Raw genomic sequence first — 24117 nt, 5'->3', positions numbered from 1 at the left:
CCAGCCGCAGCATCAGCCCTGACCGCTAGTCAGCCCAGGCCGGGGATCCCTGGAGAGCTGGGGACCCCCCCAATAAAGGGGTCACCCTCTCCAGGGCACCCCAGGCCCAAGCTGATAGCCCGGGGCTATCCCCGCCACCCCTGGTGGTGGTGGGTGGCGGGTTGATTGTGTGGTGTGGTGTAAATAAAGAATATCAAACATTGTCTTTACAAGTAGAACTGCAAGTCCCAGCAAGCCTGCCCCGCATGCTGGTACTTGGAGAACCACAAGTACCAGCATGCAGGGCATTAAGGGCCCACTAGTACCTGTAGTTCACCTGTAAAAAAATGTTTAAAAAAAACAGGACACACACACCGTGACAGTATAAGTTTATTAAACATACATACACACACACACACACACACACATGTACACATACTCACCTATGTAACCCTGTAGCATCGGTCCACTTGTCCGGTAAAGTATCCATAGGGGACCTGTGAAAAAAAACATACTCACCATCTCCTATGCGAGGTTCTGTCCTCTTCGTTCCAAAGTAGGCATCCCCGGACTTGGCAAAAAAAAAAAAACGAAAACGCGATCCACGAACTTAGTACCGTTCTATAGAACGGTACTTCCCGAATGAGAGCTTAGCGGCGGGGTATCACCATGGAAACCCCGCTGCTAAGCGTTCATTGGCTGAGAGAGGCCATCTCCCGTCTCTCTCAGCCAATGAACGGCTCCCTCCATTGTAGTCAATGCTGGGAGCCGCAAGGTTATTAAAGTTTACCCTGCGGTTCCCACCATTGACTACAATGGAGGGAGCCGTTCATTGGCTGAGAGACGGGAGATGACCTCTCTCAGCCAATGAACGCTTAGCAGCGGGGTTTCCATGGTGATACCCCGCCGCTAAGCTCTCATTCGGGAAGTACCGTTCTATAGAACGGTACTAAGTTCGTGGATCGCGTTTTCGTTTTTTTTTTTTGCCAAGTCCGGGGATGCCTACTTTGGAACGAAGAGGACAGAACCTCGCATAGGAGATGGTGAGTATGTTTTTTTTCACAGGTCCCCTAGGGATACTTTACCGGACAAGTGGACCGATGCTACAGGTTACATAGGTGAGTATGTGTACATGTGTGTGTGTGTATGTATGTTTAATAAACTTATACTGTCACGGTGTGTGTGTCCTGTGTTTTTTTAAACATTTTTTTTACAGGTGAACTACAGGTACTAGTGGGCCCTTAATGCCCTGCATGCTGGTACTTGTGGTTCTCCAAGTACCAGCATGCGGGGCAGGCTAGCTGGGACTTGCAGTTCTACTTGTAAAGACAATGTTTGATATTCTTTATTTACACCACACCACACAATCAACCCGCCACCCACCGCCACCAGGGGTGGCGGGGATAGCCCCGGGCTATCAGCCTGGGCCTGGGGTGCCCTGGAGAGGGTGACCCCTTTATTGGGGGGGTCCCCAGCTCTCCAGGGATCCCCGGCCTGGGCTGACTAGCGGTCAGGGTTGATGCTGCGGCTGGGGGGCCCGGTGAAAGGGCTCCCCTGGCTGTGGCATCAGCCCCCCGCTAGAAAAAGTCCAGTGCTGGTTCTGGAACATACAGGGGAACCCTACTCATTTTTTGTCCCCTATATTTCCAGAACCAGGACCGGATCAGAGCCCAGAGCTGGTTGCGCAGAATACAGGGGACCCCTACGTCGTTTGTCCCCCGTATTTTGGCAACCAGCGCTGGTTCTGACTAGCCCGGTGCTGGTTGTGCTTAAGTACAGGGGACCCCTACGTCGTTTGTCCCCTGTATTTAAGCACACCCAGCACTGGGTTACTAATGCCCGGGGCTGGTTGCTCTTTTTTGGGGGGGTGCACGCCATTGTTTTCTTTTTTTACACAGGTTTTTTTTTTTTTTTTTACCACAGCAGCACAGACGGGTCTCACGGACCTGTCATTGCTCTGTGCCAATCACACAGATGCATGTAGCACGGATCTCCCGGGTTCGTGCTACATGCAAATGGGCACCATAACGCTGATTGGCTTCCTGTCTGCCACTGCAGTGCCACTCCTAGATGGGCCACGTGTTTGTGCCGCCCCCTTGTGTCGCTTAGCATAGTCATCCAGCTTCCTCGGTACAACCTTTTGGCCTAAAAACAATATTGTGAGGTGTGAGGTGTTCAGAATAGAGTGGAAATGAGTGGAAATTAATGTTATTGGGGTTATTAATAGCGTAGGAACAAAAAAAGGCCCATTTATGTGATTTTAGCGGGTTTTTTTTATTTTTTAAGAAAAAATCCAGATCCAAAACACAAAACCCAGAACCCAAAACATGGAAGGGTGGTTTTGGCAAAACCAATCCAGATCCAAAACACGAAGAAAGATCCAGATCCAAAACCAAAACACAAAACACGAAAAGTGTCCGGTGCACACCCCTAATATATATATATATATATATATATATATATATATATATATGTACTTGGTTTGTACAATATATGAAAAACTGTATCAATTAGGACTCAAAGAACTGTGAGGTATACCAACATATTACAATTATAAATTGCCTTATACTGTACGTACAGGGTTGGAGCTTGAAATAGAAAGACATTTACTCTTTATGAACTTAGCAAGGATTTCAATTTATAATTCAGTTTATATGAATAATTAAAAGTACTTTTTTTGGATTGCTTAATTGACTATGGGAAAAATTATAATCCCTCCCACCCCAAAAAAACAACAACAATCAAATAAAAAGAACACCTTAATATATGTAAAATCTAAAGTAAAATGTTTTAATAAATTACCAAAATAAATCCCCACAACCAATATACTGTATGATGAATTTAAAACTTAATTCTCAGGAATACCATGAAAATGGCTCTAGTCATTGACGTGTACAGTACAAGTTGTTCTTAGAGGTGTGCATGTTGTGATAGGATCATAGGATACAATTGATTGTAGGACACAACTGTATAATTACATGAATACATTAAAACAAAAAAACATAATCAATATTTTAATTCAGATTGAGTTGCTTCGAATACCATGCCTGAAAGCCAATTAGCCCCACTGTAATTGATTAAATGTGTTCATCCAATATTAAAAGGATTCTAATATTGCTGACATTTAAAGATGCAGTATATGAGGTTGGCCTCAATAGACTGTAATGGTCATTGGAGTTTTGCAAAATAGATAGTCAGGTAGTGTATTTAGTTTGTGGCTTTGGGCTTATCCCTTCTATCATACATGGGTGTATTCCCACTTTTATATTTAGGAAACATTGCTGTAGGCGGTGAGAATAAAGATACTAGAAAGTCACCTCTTACCTTTATTTTTTTTTTTTTTTAATTTTTTAACCCCATAAAACACTTCTTATTAAGAAAACTGTCCATGTTTTAAATAAGTAGGTTGATATTGGTGTAGTCTTTATTCATGTATTACATTTGTGACACATGAAAAAGATCATACTCATCTTTTTATTCAAAATATACTTTTCTACATAAAATGAACATGGGTGGTGCACAAAGTTCCTCTCCCAATGTGTAGATCTAACAACAGATTAGCAGGACCACCAAAGGCCTGTTAAAGGCAGGTCATTTTGATCAAAGATTGAGGTTTTGCTGCCACCCTCTTATATGGAAACAAACTACTAATCGTGCAGACTCCATTATCTGAATCTTTTTTAAATATCTTTATGCTAGGAGATCTAATTTTTACATGTCAGACTAATACAAAGTGCTGTCCTGCTCCTATCTTACATGTAACTAATAATGCCCGGCCTGCTCAGCACCTTTACTCTGTGTTGGGCTGGGGCATAAAGGGCCACCAGGGAATTGCAATAGGAGGGGCCCGCTGAAGGGGCATAACCATCTGTCAAAGTGGGTATACCCAGTGAACAGTGAGGAGGAGTTAACTTGCAATAGACCTCTAAAGAGCCAGGGAAAGGGTTGTCCTCATTAATAAATAGACCCCACAGAGTGACATTAATAACAAATTAATTTTTTTTAGGTATGACAATCCAGCTTTTAACTTTATGTGGATGATATAAATTGAACTACTGAAAAAAATCTAACTACTGGAACTGAGTATTAATCCTGTTTTGAATATGTATTATTTTAAGATTATTATTTTTAGTTTAAATGTGTTTAATCATGGAGTCGATGAGAGCTATATTAATTAAGATACTTTTTTCAAGTAATTACTATATTAAAGTCCAAGAGAACTTTAATATAGTTGTGGAGCTTAATAGATTGACACACCACAAGACAAGAATGAACAGAAACACAAGTCAACAAAGGGCAATACACAGATCAAAAAGAAATCCACAAAAATGTAGACGCAGACACCGTGATAAAATGGTACAAAAAAAACTGTAGACTGAACCTCTGGAAAGACAGCATGTAGACTCCTCCACATGCCACTATTATGCCATCAGACTCTTCTGCATGCCACTATTATGCCATAAGACACCTGAGGGTTGTTCAGTTACAAAGTGACATAGCAAACAATCAGCAACTCCTGTATGCAGTATTCCAAAGCATGACCCATCTCACTTTCTCAGCAAACAAAACCAACCGCACAAAAACTCCTTTTGCTGTTGACAGCCATACACACACTTGTCATGTCACCCTGCAACATGAGTTACCATGGAATCACCCCTCTGCATGCCACTATTTTGCTACCAGACTTCTCCACCTACCACTAATATGCCATCAGACTTCTCCACCTACCACTATTATGCCATCAAACTCCTCCACATGCCACTATTATGCCATCAGACACCTCCAAATTCAGTTACACAGATTAGAATAAACATGATGATTAAGTTTACACACACATCCTCAACTGTTACAGTATGTCATAGCAGGGAACTATTCTGTCCAGACTGTCCAAGTCGGGGGCAGCGGTGTCCATGTCTGTGTCATTTGCCACAGTTGTTTCTGGTACTGTAAGCAAATAGCACTATAAAGCCCTTCCCTGGTGTACATCCATGTGAATGTGCAAAGACTTAGATGCCCACTTACAGCATCCATATACCATGAATTACCACTCGTTGCATCCTTAGATGAACCATCGTCACACCATCAAAACTTGCACCAGAACTATGGCAGATGCTGATTATCCATCTGAATTTAGCCTACTATGTAAACAGTTTTGCATCTAAGGGGTAAATTTACTAAAGTGAGAGTTTTTAGAAGTGAGTTTTAGAAGAGATTTTGCCCATAGCAACCAATCAGATTCTAGCTATTATCTTCTAGAAGGTGCTAGTTAAATGTTAAGTAGAATCTGATTGGTTGCCATGGGCAACATCTCTTCTAAAACTCACTTCTAAAAACTCTCACTTTAGTAAATTTACCCCTATGAATGCACCCACTATCAGCAACACGCATGTGACACTGCCATAAAACACAAACTCTACATGCTTCTATTTAGCCACCCACATCTTACCTCCCTGTAGTCACCACCCAGGAATGCCCCATGCATATTTGCTACCATGTGTCTAAATTCATACTGTGGCTCTGCATGAGGAATATCAGGACGTAGGTGCGTTGTGGCTCAGACGCTTGTGCAAGTGAAAATCAATTCTCCACTGCATCTGACATTGCCACTATATCCGACTCAGAATCAGGGCCATAGTGTGGTATAGTACTGTGGGTTCAGGATGGCCATCTCCAATGCCAGGGTCAGCAAGTCCATGCTCTATCACTTTAACTATGGAGAAGGTATATGCCGCAGTGAAGTGGCAGCTGCCAAGTCTGGCTGACAACCTAAGCAGGGGGCCCCAGGTCTGCCAGCCTAATTGTGAGGACCAGTACACATTATACTTGCAGGGCCCTCTGCTCTTTGTTTGGCAACCCCCTGGTCCAGACCTTGTCACCCCGCTGCCCATGCAACCAACACTCAAAAGCTATTTAATAAAATGCACTCACATATGTATGTATATATGGATTTATATACAATATGTATCAAACAAAAGATCCACTTCCACAAACCAATGTCCATAAATAAATAAATAAAACTGTCCAGCACCATTTCCTCTATAAAGTTCCGCTCTCCTCTTTAGCCCTTCCCCCAATTTTATATATAATGTATACATACACACACACAGTGATATGAGAATAGAGTGCCTGATTCAGTCCCGGTCACAAGCGCTGAGTGCTTGCAACTGGGTCGATGGTGGCCCAGAGCGCATGCGCATGACGGAGCCGGCTAGCGACAGGCAATCCGTCGCTCTGGGTCTCATACCAAAGGGGGCGTGCTATCGATGTTGAGTGACAGCACGCCTCCTTTGGTGGGTGGGCCGGGGGGGTGGCTGCCCAGACGGAGGCATCTACCATCTGAGGGCAGCCCCACTGACATCACAAGTGATGTCAGTGGGAGAGCTTTTGGCTCTGTTTGAGCTGAAAGCTCTCTGGGGCTTGCGGCAATGAGACCCTATCACAAGGGTCTCGTCGCAAGCCCGATGGTTGCAATGGTCTTGACCATCGCGACCATCATCATGGCCGCTCGCTATAGCTGTGGGTGGTCACCCACAGCTATGCAAGTGGCCAGGAGGCTGTTCTAAAAAAAAAAATACCAGCCCTGATTCAGAGCGAGCGCTCTGTCAGCGTGCCCGGCTCTGAATCAGGGCCAGAGAGGGTTCCCTTTTTAGAGTACAATGATCTGCATTCTTCATTGAAATCTCACCTCTTTTCAAGACAGCATTTCCAACCTCTGTTAGGATCAGCAGCTCCTTGCTGTCTTGCGGGGGCGGAGCTTAGTCTCTGCATGAGGAAGTGGACTGTGAGAGGAATGGGGAAAGTGCACTACACAGAGGCTGCAGCCTGCACTCACCACCAACCAAAGGAGGTACCGCACAGTAAGACTGGGACTGTCATGTGCTGAAAGTGACCCAGAACATGCATGGCAGCATCCCTCTTCCGAGTTTATGGGCTGCGAACCCCTGCCTCTCACTGAAAGGGGTGTGGCCACAATGCAGTGGGGCACACTGGGGAATTACCCGATTCCTCGGCAGCCCAGTCCGAGCCTGCCTTTACTAAGAATGATCAAATGTAAGTAGTCCCTGTAGTCGCTGCAATCTTGTTGTTGTAAGCAATGCATTTACATGTTAATTGGACATATGTAGCTTCATGATGTTACAAATAAACCCATTTAGCAAGTGTACATTAAATTTACATGTAAATTGGACATTTGTAGCTGCATGATGTAACAAATAAACCCACAATGTGTACATTTAGCAAGTGTACTGTACATTAAATACAATGTTAGGAATTCACCCTTGTAAGTGAAACTCCAGCTGCTAAATGCCACTACTGCACATGAACTTATCATAACCAAGATCTTAGGAACTGACTATTGCTATTCCACCTGCAGCCACCATTAGCAGCTACTACCATAGAACTGGACCTTAACCGAAAAGACCAGCATTATCTTACAAGAATCCAGCTTGGTTCCTGTTATCCACTGTATGTTTGGGCCTATAAATAAATACTGTATGCACTTCTTAAAATATATGTGTAACACCTGCTCTCCATTCTATTTGGTCTTGGTTATGGGTCAGCAGAGTTACAACTGTCCTCTTACTGCTCCAACTTTGACGATGCCACCACTCGAGTCTGTAAGACATTGATTGATGATAGTTGACCAGAGGGGTTGGCTTCGGAAACCCCAAGGTAGGTAAGTGGCAGATAGTATTTTACCTTATGACTTAACTATATCTCTGACAATTCGTAAAACAGGCAAAGAGAGTTTTACCCATTAGAGTGCAAGGTTTATTCAAGGGAAAAATATTGTTACCATTTATGTTCACAAAAATATTAAAGACAGCTGAAGAATAATTAACTTGTACTTTATAAACATAAAAATAGGTAATACGAATGTTGTATCTTCCTGCCAAGGATTCCAGGTAACTACCAAATAAAACTATTCCTAACTTAACTTCCCTGTACTTAAGTCCTTACTCCCTTAACAATATTTCCCTTATCCAGGCAACTACAGTTGTGTCCACATACATCTAGCATCCTTGTGTGTTAAACAGCCAAAATGCTTCGTTAAGGTGACACAGCCGCTGAAACTGTAACGTAGCATTTCTCATGCAGATACTGTATAACCGTAGTCACACACAGAATATATGATGCTTATCATTTTAATTAGCATAAACTGCTTGTACGTTCTATCCAGATCACTTTGCGAATAAGAAACATTTTAAAGGAAAAGTCACACAAAAAGATGCTTGGCGCTACCGAGTCATGCAGCACTCACAAGTTATGTGTAACGTGACTTGTACCTCACAGAGGATAGATGTATGTGGACACATCTGTATATATGCAATCTACCCAATATCTCTAGTATATTATATTATATACTTATATACTGTAATTACACTACCTCTACGCCACCTAACTTTCCCACGTATACAATCACTTTTACTTTACTTCCATTTAAAATAAAGTACCAACGTTATCCAAATAACATTAAGGTTGATAAAGACTTGGTAGAGCTTATAGCATAAACTGTTATATACATACATAAACCCTTTTACTTATTGTGTTCAGTGCAATAAATAATACTGTAGGTGCAAATCCAGGTTTGTGAAAGTTTAATCCCAAAGCCCAGTGTATATTCTATATCTCTAGCAGGGACTGGTAACAATAGTACAGTATATAGCCTGGTAGTCATACAGCCAATTTAGTCTAAATTGGATAAGAGCAAGTATTTATAAGTTTTCCTGATACAGGTACCACTTTTTGTTCCTTCAGAGACTTCATGGTTGCCACACATCGGGGCCTTAGCCCCCGTGGCAGGGTCTAACGGTGTCACGTCATCACCATCCATGTCCCTACTGGTCATGCCTGGCATTGCCGATACCATGGCTGACACATCTCCATGCAAATCCCATTGGTAGTACTGTAGCTGCTGCAGCAGAGCAAGTGCACTGCCATCCTGGATTTATTAATTCGACTACACTGGCCTACCAGATTCCTACAGCCATGCTCACATGACCTCTCTGACCAATAGGTGCTGGAAGCACCCTATTTAAGCCTTTTTCTGCTGGCATGTTCATTGTCAGAACAATAATCTTCATCCTGAGATCAGTATCCTGGCTCCTAGCTGCAGTGGCTACCAGCTCCTGTCCAGTCCCTGTTACCTGCAATACCAGTGCATTCAGTTCTTGCTACCTGTAATTACCACTGTATTCAGTTCTTGTTACCTGTGATTAGCTCTGTATTCTATTCCTGTTACCTGCAGTTTCCTTATACACTTTGCTTGTGCTTCAGTCTACACTACTCTGAATTCAGGAGCACTCTGCAGCTGACTACCATCAGCATCCAGCATTTAAAAGCCCACTCCGATATTGACTGTATCAGTTTCCAATGTTCACAGTGTGTGCTGCATTGTACCAGTCTCCAGCTGCCTGCATTATCAGTAGTCTCTGCATCTACTTCAGTTCACATTCCACCAACAGGGCTGCTCCTGCTTTTGCACCTATATCAACTGGCATCCTACCTGCACCTTTGTCTGTTTCTGGGGGTACGCAGCGTTCTTTGTGCCTTCACCATTTACACAGTCTCACAAGTACTACAGACACTTTGTTGCTTATTATCTCCATGCTACCACTGCTGTATAACCATTCTGAGACCTGCACTAATCAAAAATTGTATTTATCATTCTTCCAGCACTCCATATATCTGTGCTCAGTTTCTACCCTGTGTATCACTATATATATATATATATATATATATATATATATATATATATACATATATATCTGTTCATTTGCTATATTCCATACCTATCTTTGAAGCTTTAGTCCTTATGTGTAAAGACGTATGCAAGGCCTCAAGTTTTATATACTCTTCTATTAACAAAGTCCCGATCCAAGTCTTCCAAAACCTAGTGACATGGCAATAATGCTGTTAAGATGTTGGTAGTTGAGGAGTTACTGAGTCTTTTACAAATGTCTACAATAAATATGGTTATTTTAAGTGATAACTACAATCTTATTTCAGAAGGTGTGACTATGTTCTCCAGTCCTTTACATAGAGTATCTTTATGTAGCCCTACTGTTAACTAGTGCAAAGAGGAAGGTATTTCTGTATCACATCTAACCCTGAGTGTGCGCTTAATAGATGCACTTGATTTGTCTAAATATAATACAGTTATAAGCCTAATGGAGCATACACACGGTCAGATTTGTCAGACTTGTTAGATTTGTCAGATGAACGACTGAACGATTTGAAAGATTTGAATGATTTTACCTAAGTTTTGAACGATTTGAACGATTTTACCAAAGTTTTGAACAATTTGAACGATTTGAACAATTGAACGATTTTTGACTGCATTAAAATGAATGGAATCGTCCAAGTCTGACTGCAAACCCATCAGATGTCAGATATCGTTATCTGACAAACGGGAACGTGCATTGTTGATCGTCCATCGTTCAGGCATGTCAGATATGAACGATTTTCCTTCAGATATGAACGACTGAACGATTTTTTAATCGTTATCATTCATATCTGAAGGAAAAATCTGATCGTGTGTATGCACCATTACACAATTATAACCACCAGAGGAATCATGACAAGGTTTTATCGCTGGCTATTAGGGAGGCTGCTAGTTTGCTTATGTTGTTAAAGAAGCAAGCCTGTGGTACAGAATTCTACAAATCACTGGCTGGCAGTCCTTCAGCACCTGGATAGCTCCTTCACACTGCACCTGTCTCTTTCCGGTATTCTAGGTCTGTCTTGATTGGCAGACACCCATAGCTGTCAGAGCTCCAGGTCTTAGAGCTATAAAAGCTGTATCCTTCTCTCTAGTTGTCGAGATACAACTCTTGCAGTCAATCCCCTTAAGCCTTGCTGACACAAGTTCTGGCCACTTGCTGAAGTGCCTTTGAATCTCCTCCTATATGGGAGGGTTAACCCATCAGCAGCCAATCCGGACATCAAACTGCCACAGTCTCTCTGCAGTCAGTTCGCAGTGCTGATCCTCTCTTCTCTCAAGTATCTCAGCTATTCCTCCTAAGGGCCTTTCTCTGAAAAGGCACCTCATATCTCCTCTACTGTTGCCCAGTGCGTCATCTTTCCTTTGTATACTAGTGCTCCTCTCTTTTACTCAGGGTTTGTGAAGGTCATTTTGTATTGCACTGGGGTTTTAGAAAAGTCTCTCCAATCTTCTTGCTAATCAGCATTTCTCTCACTCATAAAGTCCCCCACTTTACAATGTTTACAGTACCACATTTTCTCACATAACTTTTATAACACTAAACATTTTTTTATTTACCATTCTCAATTCTTTCCCTTTAGTAACCTACCCAACCTACAATCTAAGTGTGTGCAACATAGCCAGGCATTATATATGTATCTCCCAACTGTCTCAATTTCTCTGGGTTAATTCAGATGTAATTTTCCAGGTGTGGTGGTGGCCTTATGTTTCAGGAGTGCTAGACATCACCTGGAGTCATGGTCATGACCATTGTTATGTGGACATAATGCAGTCACTGCCCCTATAAGTAGAGATGTGGACCTGTTCTACTTATAAAATTTGAAATTTAGGATATTGATATAGTCTTCACTTTAGTGTGTTGTGCTTGTATTCTTGCTGCTTGCGATCAGTTTTTGAATCAGGCTTCAAAGAGACACAATTGTATTATGACATACACGGGTGTGGTATATTTTGTCGACATTCAGAATATCAACAGCATAATGTCAATATATTCTGAATGTCAACATTCAGGATACTGACATGTACAGAATGTTGACATGTAAAATTACGAAATTCACAATGTCAACATTGCCATAATATCAACTTTGTGAATGTCAAAAGTTGGCATGTTGACACTGGGATTTTTCACTAAATCTCAGTCTAAAGCTGGGTACACACTAAACGATATGTACCCAGCACAATGTCGTATGCGGCGGGCTGCAGGTCAGCGACGGGCAATGTCACTGACGACGAGCAGGACCGTGCAACGTCAGAGACATAGCAGGTACACACTGGCCGATTTGGATGATATTTGTCCGATCCGCCGGATCAGACAACATCTTGTCTTGTGTGTACCCGGCTTTAGCCTAATTTTAATCCTTAACCCTAGTAGCAGCCTAACCCAAAGCGAAATATAACCCTATTGCAGCTTAAACCTAAATAATGTCAAACCCTAACCCTAAAATAGTGTGTCTACAGTCTTGATGTCGACATTCAAAATGTCAACATTCTGACAATGTTGAGATTATTTGTTAACATCGTGAATGTTGACATGTTGTCTGTCGATATTCAGTACATGTGACATCCTATCCACAGTCAGGCCATGTTGACATTATGATGTCAACATTCTGAATATTGACATACTGGCTGCATACAACATACAAAACCAGATATTAATCACGAGCACTGCTGTAGACAACATGGTAAAACTACAGTAATAGTTGGTATCACACAAAAAAAAGTGACCTAAAGGGGTAAAAATTCAAAGGCCAGGCATGAACTGGGCATTTTTTTGGGCTAATAATATTTAAAATATGTCATTGTAGCTATAATTATGGAATAGAATATTCACCTACTATAATTTACAAAGCTCTTTTTCCTCCTAAATGTTCCGTTTGTGCTTGATGATTGCATTTATAAAGTCTATCAAAAAGGAAGAGCTATAAATCAACTTTTAAGTGGACAACATTGGTAAAGAACATAAATAACCTTCTGAAATGGCGTATATGATGTTTGACACTAACATAGTAGGTCAGTAATTGGGTCACCCTTACATTTTTCAGATGTCTGAGGAATTATCTGTAGATAGAAGGACGCTAACAATGATAAATTATTATGGAGAATTCAGTCAGTCAGTATATATTGGCAATTTATAGAGAAAAAAAAAAATTTTTTTTTCATCATCAACAACACTAAATCAGCTGCAATGTTCTGCCAAACTGCAACATTTTAACAACAAGTTATAATTTATTTGCATGGTGTTTATACAGTATATACATACAATGGATGCAATAGTAAGCACTGTACTGTTTACTATTAGATTTAATTTGCATTGTATCTACTTAAAAAAACAACAACAGTATGGGAGGACTACTGAGGTCTCAGGTTGCTCCTCTTGTTGTTCCCAAGTTTAAAAACAGAATAGGAAGCAATGTGAAAAATAAAAAAAATACTTAAAAAATTATAGCATTCCATTGCTTCTGCCCTAAACTTAACCCTGAGAAAAGTACATCTGTATATTATGCACCAACTTAAAAGTGAGTGTGAGAAAAGTCTGGAAGTGTGTACAGATGTGTGTACACCTATCCTCAAATCTCACCACGCAGATGTCTTTTGCCATTATAAAACTTGCGGCAAAGCCGAATCTTGGAGTGATAATATGCAAAATGTTTCACAGCATCCAGTACAGAGCTCAGCCTGCAGGATGGCCAGTCACCGCTGATTAAAACTAAAGCAGTGGATGGAGGCTGCATTGTTGCGAGCCCTGGCTTGCGGGGCAATCCTGAAACCAGACAGGTAAACTGTTGCACAGATGCAACCATGCTGTAGACATTCAATACAGTAATATAATAGTATACATGACAGTTTTACACTTCAACATCAGCGTATCAAGACTGTGACACAAAGCAATAACTAGGGATGTCCGAACGGTTCTGCCGCAAAGAGCACAGGGTTCTGCGGACAGCTTTGTTGCCATCCCACAGCCCAGACACACTGCCACACATGCCATGCTCAGATGGAGAAACCGCTCCTGCGCTGATGGTGGCATGTCAAGAATTACCAGAGGTGTTATACCGTACAGAGGCACAGAAAGTGGGCATCTCAGGGCTAGCTCATTCAGATGCAGGCTACTACAGAAGGGGAAGGCTGATATTAGCATTTGCATATTATTGCAACCACGACTTCGGCAACAGACGTGGCTGCAGCAGTGTTCACCTCTGAATCAGGCCGGTGGTGTCCGCTCCAGGACTGAAAGAAGTAGAGGCTAAACAATGGCTCTATATAGTGGCTCATCCTCATACACACAGAAAAGAAAAAGTAAAAAAAAAGTGATTTGTACACTTAAAATGTTGTGAATTTCTTTATGTTTAAAATTCTATGTTGATTTAAAGTTTGTTTTATGAACAAGTGAAGTACAGTATATTATAATATGATCCAACCTGTCTCTTCCTGTGTAGTTGTTCACTCCATCAATTGTTACCAGTGCCCCAGCTTGCTTAAGGTAGGTACACACTGGGCAATATTACTGAGCGACTGCACGATTACGACATCGTAATCATGCAATCGCTCAGTAATCGTGCAATCGCTCAGTAATCGTGCACAAATCGTGCACTTTTATGTCAGAAACGACCAGCGATGTGCACTCCCGCTGGTCGTTTCCGACATTGTCCATCGCCTGAACATGCAGCACTATCTGCCGATAATGACAGGTTGGCATGTTCAGGAATGATGGACAGTGCCTGCACTGAATGACTGATCGTTCAGTGCAGACACTACAGGGGATCAGGAACAACGGTACGATTACGAAGTCGTAATCGTACTGTCTTTCCTGATCGCCTAGTGTGTACGCACCTTTACTGTCTACTTATACACTGGGCCAATCTGGCAGGAAAGTTAGCTTGTGCAGTAGACAATACTCTGCATTAATACTGACAACTTTTGAAGAGGTAAAAAGAAGCTCACCACCAGTATTGTTGGTAATATTTCCCTCATTAATCTATGCTCAGTACGACTGTGTTGATTCAATAAAGGGGTAATTAACAAGGGGGGATAACCAAATCCTAGATCACTTGAAATGAGACACAGAATACTTTATGACATTTATGCCAACACATGTGAGTCACAAAATACAATTGATATGGAAAACATTGGTTTCTCTTATATACCCAGTTGCCATCCCTCTGGCAATCCCCCTTGCACAAACTTGCTATAATGATGACTGCCACAAATATGTAAGTAATATTGGCTAATGCATAAAACAAGATAGTCATGATAACCAGGATAGCCTTCCACTATGCTCATGATATGCATGTTTGCATCACAGACCACTTGCACACTGAGAGCTTCATATGATGTATGATAATCGCATTCGGTATGAATCACCGCCGGCCGCATGGCAAATCCCGGCAACGTCAGCCCGACAGAGGAGGAAATCCTGATCGTCCTAAAGGTAAGTATAAACTAATCTAATTCTACCCCCTAACCCTAACCCTCCTTTAGGGTGCCTAACCCTATCCTCCCCCCCGGACGGATAGGCCACCGGGATGGCGGGACATTTCCCACTGGGCCAGGCCCCGTGCTCCCCTCAGTGGCCGCGCTCTCTCCCATTCCTGCCTGATTCATCTAATTGTGGCGATAGGAGCTGGAGCAGCGCTGAGCATGAAAAGGTGCTGACAGCGGCAGCCAGGGCAGTGAGAGGCCGGCCAGGCTTCACACTCATATTGGGGACTGGGGCCAGCCTGTCCGACATTGCTACACATTGGCTGGCCCCTCCCCAGGGGTCACCAGCCTACCTACAGTATCAAGGGGCTCAGTGGGCTGCACAGTTCAGCCCTCCTCTTCCTGCTCCTCGACTGAGTCACTGCATGCGCCTCCTCTGCGTCCCCTCCTCACCACACTGACTGCCCTGGCTTCCTGCTCTTTTCACAGGACAGGAAGAAAAGGTAGGAAGAAATTGCTTGTACCTGCATTTGGGGGACATTGTAATTGCTGGAGGTCATGGGGCTTTAACATGCAAACACTCAAAGCACCCATGTGTTACTTGCCTTACAGCACCATTAGAAATAAATAAAAAAAAAAACCCAGCTAATCACATTTAACCATGTATATGTAAAGTTTCCATACCATAACTTGAGATGTCTGACTTTACATTCACATTTTCTGTGCAGTATAATGTACTATTCTCAGCCATTGCCTGTAAAAGATGGTTAAAAAACTGCACTAAGTGGGCCTAATTCACCAGGGAATGCAATGCCAATATTTACACAGAACGAGCATTTGTTTACTATTGCGCATTCACAGTGATTGCAGTGCGATTACGTTCGCACAGAGGATCTATTCGCAAAGTGAGTGACAGGTCAGCATTTGGGGGAGGTAATGGGGAGGGTTGTCCAAAAAATGCACGTGTGTCTGAACGTTTGAACGCCGTTTCATGGGCGTGCATAAATTAGCTCTTGCAATTGCATTCAGCGTATGAGACCTCTCTGATGTCAGGAAAGGTGCAGTATTTGCTGCTGGTCAGACATGACTTACATGCTGCGTGACTGCCCGAAGTACGGCGATGGTACCGATGTATACACAGTTGTACGTCGTCGTAGGTATATGAGAAGGCAGCAGTGGGCAGCCCTGTGCTTGGCTGTGCTTTGAAGTGCATTAGCATATTTTAGCAACTGCGATCCGTGAGAGAATGCAGCTGCGATTGCATTCGAGTCCTCTACTGAATTAAGCCTAGTATTCTTCAATGGGATAACTGACAGGGAGTTTGATAGTTCTGTTATATAATTTACTTTGTACTCTAGGTTAGGTGACCCATTAAGTAGCATTCACAAGCACAATAAGAAAACAACAATTACTTTCAATTAGGATGGGTACGGGATCCCGGCGGTCACAATACCAAAAGCAGCATCCCGACAGTCAGCATCCCGACCCAACTAGGTAAGAACCCTAACCCTCCCACCCGCAGACTAACCCTCCCACAAACAGCCTAACCCTCCCTCCGGCAGCCTAACCCTCCCCCTTGTGCCTAACCCCTAGTCCTAAACCTAGCCCTCCTCCTAACTGTAATACTTACCATTGGGATTCTGGTGCTTGGATTTTGACTGCTGCGCTACTTTTCGCGCAATGCCAGGATGTCATGTGCACATGTGCACAATGTCATGATGTTGCACACTTAGTGGGCAGGGCCAGCAAAGGCTGCAACTGTGCCCTGTTATGGCCCTGATCTCACCTCCCTCTACAGACTCCACCCCCTCAATTAACCCCACCTCAATTAGGGCTGCTTCCAGAAATTTCCCCGGGCTGGTTTTGCATCCCAATTCTCCCCTGCCTGTGCCTAACCCTAATCCCTCCTCTATGTGCCTAAACCTAAACCCCCCTTCCCCGCCGCCTAAACCTAAGTCCCCCGGGGGGGTGCCTAACTCTAACCTCCTCCCTGGGGTGCCTAACCCTCCCCCTAGCCTAACCCTAACCCTCCCCCCCCGGCGGCTGTCCGCGCCCGGCATCACTTTGATCGGGAAGCCGGGCGCTGGTCTCTCGGCATTGGTAAAATGACAGGCGTCTAGATTTAGACGCCTGTCATTTAACCCGCGCCGGGATTAAGTAGTTGGGAAGCCGGCTGTCGGCACTGTGACGGCCGGCTTCCTAAACATATACCATGATAATCATAGGCGTATTTGTAATGGCTGCAGGGTGTGTGGACCACCCTGCACCTAGAGTGTACCTACCTGGTGCTGGCAAACAGGTCCCTTCTTCTCCACAGCGCCATCTTCCATCTTCCCATTGATATCTTCGGTAAGATTGCGCCATGCAGTGAAAACAAAGAATCTGGCACTGGCTCTCTTCTGAACATGTGCCATCTTCCCGAATATCCCTGGGAAGATGGCGCTGAGATTACAACATAGATTATATGTTACAGCAAAGAATCAGTAAACAAATACCTAATTTGTGATGCTTCTTTACATAGTCTATCATTTACTGACTAACTAGTTTCTCCATCAAGCTCCAAGTGACTGTAGTGGAGGGAGGACCACTTGCCTATACAAGTAAATATGCGAAAGGGGTGAAGGCAGTGCTCAGAGCAGAGGGTCCATGCACACCAGGGTGTCAGCTCAATCCGATAAAACAAAAGTAGGGGGAAACAACTTTAGAAAGTGACTGTGTTAACAATGGAATTGGATCAGTGCCTTAAAGAGCCAATAGTGATTGCTTAAGTGTACACTGGCCCTGATTCAGAGCCGGATGCTCTGACAGAGCGCTCGCTCTGAATCAGGGCCGGGCTATTTTTTTTTTAGAATGGCCTCCTGGCCACTCGCATAGCTGTGGGTGACCACCCACAGCTATAGCGAGTGGCCAGGTAGAGATGGTCGCGATGGTCTTGACCGGGCTTGTCGGGCTTGCGACGAGACCCTTGTGGTAGGGTCTCGTTGCCGCAAGCCCCAGAGAGATTTCGGCTCTAAAAGAGCCGAAATCTCTCCCGCTGACATCACTCGTGATGTCAGTGGGGCCGTCCCCAAACGGAGGCGTTCACATGGGAACGCCTCCGTTTGGACAGCCACTACCCCGGCCCGCCAACCGAAGGGGGCGAGCTGTCACTCAACATCGACAGCTCGCCCCCTTCGTTGCGAGACCCGGAGCGACGAAGTACCCGTCGCTATCCGGGTCTCGTGCATACGCACGACGGAGCCAGCTCCGATGTGCGCATGCGCACTGGCCCACCATCGACCCGGTTGCAAGCGCACAGCGCTTGCGACCGGGTCTGAATCAGGCCCACAGTGCATACAATTACAATAACCAATGAGCAATTAATTGGAGGGTCGGTAGCCCTTTCCTTTTTATATGCAAGTAAATTAACCAAAAATATATATGAAGAATTATATAAGAACTGAATATAAAATAATTAATACATATAAAAAATGTTCACATTTATTTAGATACAGGTAAATATATATATTTGCATCACTAGGCTCAACCTCTTGGCTAAGGAGATGCAATTCTCATAGTATTTCATTATACTGGCCTCATCCCTTCTGCCTGAACCAGCAATTTGCATCATTAGGATCCCAATCTTGCCCATGTTGCTAGTAAGTGTCTGGGATGCAGGGGGGCCACCTTCTATTCCAGGAGACCAGGGGATTCCCCCCAAAAATTGAGAGAGCAGTATATAACCAGTGGCGGCTCCAGCGGTGGGGCTGCAGCACAGTCCAAAATTCAAATAGGGGAGCCACACCAACTGCCACCTCAAATGCTGCCAAACAACGCCAGCCAGGACTCACTGGCAGTTGGTGTGACTCCCCTATTTAAATTTTGAACTGCGCTGCAGCCACACCTCTGTAGCTGCCATTGGTTGTGTAACAATGCCAAAATCAAATCAGACTGTTCTGAATGCAAAAGGCAGAGCAACATGCTATTGTAGTAGGTTAATATTAATAATGCAATGCCCATTAAGTGCATGTAGTTCTTGTAACATTAAGGGAGTAGTGCTGGTGTTCCCATCCTCTTGACCTTGACCCTACAAGCTAATGAACTTTATTTAAATTATTTTATGTTTTACTCATAAGGGTCTTCATAGATAGTGGTGGCAACCAGTTATTCATTAGCAATGCAGCACACACAGATCAATTGAGTTTTAAACTGCCAGTCATACCTTTTTTGTTTTATCATCTCAGTTTAACTTTTTTTTTCTTTTTCTGCCTGGCAGAGAAATGCGTTTTTTTAAAACTATATATTGCTGTAAACTGGCTTTCCAAATATGATTCATGTTTAATGCAGGTAGCTTGGAGCTGAAGGTAGAACTGTCTTTAACACCTGTCAAAGGAGAGTATAATATGTTTCTGCTATTAATCTTTTGGTGCCAGCTGGTACAGTACTACTGAAGTTTTTTCTGTTTTCATTATTTTGGATGTAGTCAGTTCTTGGGTGATCTTAGATCACTTGTCAGGGCCTATTTTAACTTGCATTTAATTTTTTCAGTGATGGTCCTGCTTCTGCCTTACAGATGAATTCAACTCGCCACCTAAGACATCTCATCTGGCTGCTTAATAGGGCTAAAAAAAGGCCAGTATCACTCTTTACTAAATGTTTTACAATAGTATTTGGTATGTTAATAACAAAATAACTGGGGACTCATTCTGAGTAAGCTATATATGCACATGAAAAATACCTATGTCCCGACTACACTATGGCCCTCATTCAGAGGCGGTCGCTCGGGAGCGATCGGTCGCACCCAAAGTGACCAAGAATATGCAAAATGAGCGCTCAGTCGCAAAGCACATCATAAGCGCAGGAACACCCACCACAATGAAAGCACACCTCCTATCTCTACGGCCTAATTCAGAGTCGGTCGCAGGCGACAACCTACGTCAGAACGATTAACACCTGTTACATTGTTAATTGCCTACAAACATCGGTGGAGGCAGAAAACATCGCCAGCACTTGCAATGCTTAAGGTAGACCCTGGGCTACCCTTAGCTCTGCGAGCAGTAGCGTCGTTATTGCAACGAGATGACGTGTGTGATGACTCGCTCAGTAACATATGCACGCCCTTAAAACGCCCTTTTTAAGGTCAACCATGCCTGCGTGCGCACCACCACACCCCCATTCACAAGCACCTTTCCCTGTAACCACACACAAACGGCACAAAATGTCAATCACAGCTACTACCTCGTAGTGACTAGCGAGCAAGAGGATTGCGGTCAGGAAGACAGGCTTGCGCACGCGCACTGCCAGGTACACGCATGCGCAGTTGGAAAAAACTTCGCTCGCTACGTCCAATTGCTCAGTGCGACCGCCTCTGAATGAGGTCCTATATGTGTATCCCTCAGTTGCACCTCTTTACCCCTGTAGAGGCAGGACAGGGAGGGGGAGGGGCATTTTAACGTAGACCAAGTTCAGTAAAGTTGTGTTTAATGACTTTTACTCAAATTAGAGGTACAGTACACACAGTTACATATACACTTGTCAGGAGCAAAGGTCCATGTTGATGATACAGGTCATCAGCATGGATCTTTGTAGTGTATTTTCTAGAAATAAATATGTAACCAGGGCAAGTATCCATAGCATAGGATGGTACTGGCAGTAACAGGGGAGCAGCATGAGATCTTCCATGTAAAACCTGGATTGGTGATAATATACAGTAACAGGAAAACAAGCAGCATGGGATCCCCTTATCAAACTGTCATGCAGCCCTATCCTGTTCCCCTAAAAGGAACAGCCCCACCATGTGAAATAACAACATTGGGTCTGATGCAGAGTTGCACGTAAAGCAGCAGCAGTTGCAACCATGTTCCACACTCAAAAATCAATCAACGTTTCTTCATCCATCCCCAGGTGAAAGTGGCCACCATCATAGTCAGCGACCATTTGCAATAACCCATTTCTTGGTGGAAAAGATCAGTGTCAAACTGGACGGATCTCGCATATGCTCCACTAATTAGCTTGCAATTCTGCCTACATGACATAGCCACAGAACGCTAGCCTACTGTATGTGTGAATACCACGTTATTGCCTAGTTTCAGCTACTCAACCACAAGTTGAGATACAAATGTAATCTATATGATTTGGAATTGCATACACAATCCCCAACATGCTCAGCTTGCTAAATATTGTAAAAGATCCACTGAATTAGGTCCACTGACACCAATAACACAAATATTATAGTAATATAAAAGACTCCTCCACACACACTCTCTTAGTGTACAATACCAATTTATTTATCTTCACCTAAATCCATCTTGTAAACCTTTGGGAAATAATATAAAATCTAGACATCGCAAAGACTTGTATTGACTAGAAGTGGTTACACCCCATGTGGGGCATAGCTTCAATGAATTACACTGCTACAATTACATCATTACATTTCACCCCTAATACATCTTTCAACATCATCAAGTTGATGATGATTGTGATGAATAATGTTTCCTCCACTATTAAGTACATCTGCATTCAGAAGCAGTTATAAGGGTTTCTTAACTGCATGTATGTAAGATACAGTATGTGCAACTGAATATAAACAAGTAATTGACCTTTTTTATGGCACATATTTTACAACTGTGCTTTTGGCATTAATATGGCCAAGTTCACATGACCCCCATTATACTGTAGCTAATTATAATAGCAAATATTTTTTTTATTTACATTTATTTTCATGATAGGAAACTTTACATGTGAACCTAAATTTACTTGGTTTCAACATATGTATTGTGATGGTTGTGGATCATTCAGCAGAGGTCTCCCCAGATGAAGATTGTTCTAGAAAGCAAATATTTATTGCTCAGTTTAATCTAGATGCATTCTTGGGTGTGCTTACATTTAACTAATTACAGGTCAGTGAAACACATAAATAAGTAGATATAGTATGAAAAGTCAACATTAAGAATGTCAACATGGATGCGAGGTCGACATGTCATATATCAACATTGTCATGTTGTGAATGATGACATTCATCATGTTAACCATGTGGTTTCCCCTAAGGCTGTTAACTAACCCAAAACCTAACTCTAACCACAACCTAACACTAACTGCAACCTACCCTTAAATCTAACCTCAACCCTAAAACTGCAAAAATCAGGTTTCGCCATTCATAACATTAATATTATGTCATGACGACATTGTGTCATTGTCGATATTGTGGATGTCAACATGTTCAATGGTGACCTTCCATCTGTTTTGATGTTCAGACCATGTTGACATTCTGGTGTTGACATTTTAAAAATATACCAAATAAGCTACACAAATACAACATGTGCTACACTATTAGTTACTAACCAACAATTGTGGTACAATATAAGAAGGGTTTGCTGACAATCCTGTGTTTATTAAAGTAAGGAAAAATAGTATTTCAATTGTTTATATAACCTTGGCTAAATTATAATTTGGTTATTGGTAAAGTTTAATTTTGTTATGTTTAACAAGAATATGTATGAAAAGTGTGTGCGACTTGTTCTCAGCATCAGAGACTTACCACTAGTAGTAAGACCTAAAATATTGCTATTTGCAATTATTGTCACCATGTTTGTGAGTGTTGTAAACATTTTACAAATAATGAGGAACATACTGTTATTGATTATATTTTACGAATAACAATGTTGTAATTGTGTGTTAAAAGTTCAGAATAACCTACAAGCAGAAGGATAATACCATTTATTAATGTGCTCTCATTAAACTTACTACAGTTACTGGCTCCTTCATACGCCTATCTGATACTTATAACATCTGCATTTTGTCAGATATTATTTGGATTGCATCATGGTTTGAAGTGGAACTGAATGTCATACTTTATATAAAAAGCAGCTTTTATACTACTTTTTCACCACCGTTCAGTTCCAGATTATTAGTTTCACCATTGTTCTTTATGTTTTCTATTCCTGGATGTTTGGGCTGTGAAGTCTACCAAGTATTGCTAGGATGAGACGAAGAAACTCTGCATGGTGTAAAAGCATTCAACATTTTATTTCATATATGTTCACTGGGTAAATTAAAGGAATAAAATGGACCAAGTTCAATCCACTAATGAGGAAAAAGTGTAAGGTGCCATTTTTTAAGGATTGTGTCTGATCGCCGTTCTGACGCCAAGCAAGTTCTGGTGTCATCCTGTCTTCTGATCATGAGGCTATGTTACAATTCCAATGGTCCCTCTATGTACAGTATTTCAAACCACAGTGTTCTTTGTTAGGTGACAATTGATCAAATCCATACTCATGTCATAACGCAATCACGTTACCCACTGAGAGCAGTATGTCTAATATAACAGTTATTACTAATGGTATTACTGGTTCTATAGTGACATTCAATCATTAAACACCTAAATATAATATTTCAAAAATTATATTTTCATATAAAAAATTGGATGTTTTGAACACAGATAAATATAAGGAAAAGTACAAAATGTTATTGGTTACTTAATGAACCTTTACCTTTAAATGTTTAAAATGGTGAAATCTTATTAGGACCAGTATATAGTGTATTCTCTCTACACAAGAGAACAAAAATCTATATAATAAATAGCATTGATGTCACACCTTTTTTTATTATTAAGGTACAGTATAGCAAGGGTATTCAACATATAGCCATTCACCTTCTGCTGAACTACACATTCCAGCATGCCCTGTCACAGTTTTAACATGTGTAAAAAGAAAACAGGCTGCGCCAGGTTTTCTAGTATGCAAGAATAACAACTGGTAGCTGCTATAAGGAGACTGGATCCAGTCAGGAAGCCGACAGTCAAAATGCCGACTGCAGGCTTCCCGACTCTCAAATCCCGGCAGGGTACTAATGATAGGCATCGAAGTCCCGACGCCTGTCATTATACCTACACTGGGAGCCCGATGACCGGCATACCGATCGAAAGTAAGCCAGTCCGCGGGGGGGGGGGGGGGGGGAGGGTTAGGGGCTCCATGGGGGGAACTTGGGCTTAGGGGGGGTTAGGGTTAGGCACCTCCGAG

The sequence above is a fragment of the Taudactylus pleione genome, unplaced genomic scaffold (genome assembly GCF_031769625.1).
Source record: "Taudactylus pleione unplaced genomic scaffold, aTauple2 ptg000041l, whole genome shotgun sequence".
Lineage (NCBI taxonomy): Eukaryota > Metazoa > Chordata > Amphibia > Anura > Myobatrachidae > Taudactylus > Taudactylus pleione.
Note: the sequence above shows the minus strand (reverse complement) of the source record.